Source organism: Cyprinus carpio, chromosome B22 (assembly GCF_018340385.1).
Source record: "Cyprinus carpio isolate SPL01 chromosome B22, ASM1834038v1, whole genome shotgun sequence".
NCBI lineage: Eukaryota > Metazoa > Chordata > Actinopteri > Cypriniformes > Cyprinidae > Cyprinus > Cyprinus carpio.
The window spans coordinates 9,069,990-9,070,876 of record NC_056618.1 but is presented as its reverse complement, the minus strand read 5'-3'; positions in this window follow the sequence as shown (position 1 = coordinate 9,070,876).

Here is an 887-nt window from a genome sequence, read left to right as displayed (position 1 = left end):
AGTACATTTTTATTGTACTTTAAGTTTTACTTTAGGTATATTTGGGTACGCCAACGAGTAAACTCTATGTTTGTCTGTTTGTACTGCAATTATCGAAATTAACTTATATGTATACTGATAGTTTACTAATTAAATACTTTGAAGTATAGTCTCAGTAAACTACTAGTTTAGTAGTTTTATACTGCAAGTATACTCATTAGTTATCTTTAAGTAAACTTTATATCATACTTTAAGTATACTACTATGTCCCTATTTAGGTTTTAATTTGTATATATTTTGTTATATGAATATCTGAACATACAAAAAATCCAAAGAAAGAACAGGGAATCTGATGGTAAATAAAAAAAAACATTTTATTCTAGCTTCATGCATTCTTTTTTTAAACAACTTAATGTGGGGGTAAGTTTCATAAATAAAATAACGAAGAAATCACATTTTGAAACAAAAAGCTGAAAAAAAAGACTATGAATTGGATTCAAAATGATAATACAAAACGTAGACGGAGTCGATCAACACCCCAAAGGCCTGGACTGTGATTATTACCGTTATTTGCGGTCAAAATTTTTATTCCCACAGTATACTTTAAATGTCATTTTAAAGTATATTTCTGAGGAGTACATGAAAGCCCATTTTGAGGAAAGTACATAAAAAGTAAACTAAAAGCATACCTTCCCTAGTTTTTAGGTTAAAAGAAGTGTACTAATGAGAACACTTGAATAAACTTCTTTTTTCGTAGGGGCATCCCTCAGAAAAATGCCGTGGGACTGCCAAATATTACCAAATCGGACATTTGTTTCTGACGAGATGAATTTCTGCTGAAAGTTGGCCTCTTAAGCACAGGCTATTTTTGGGATTTCCGCCTGGCATTTTTCCTACCCAAATTCAAA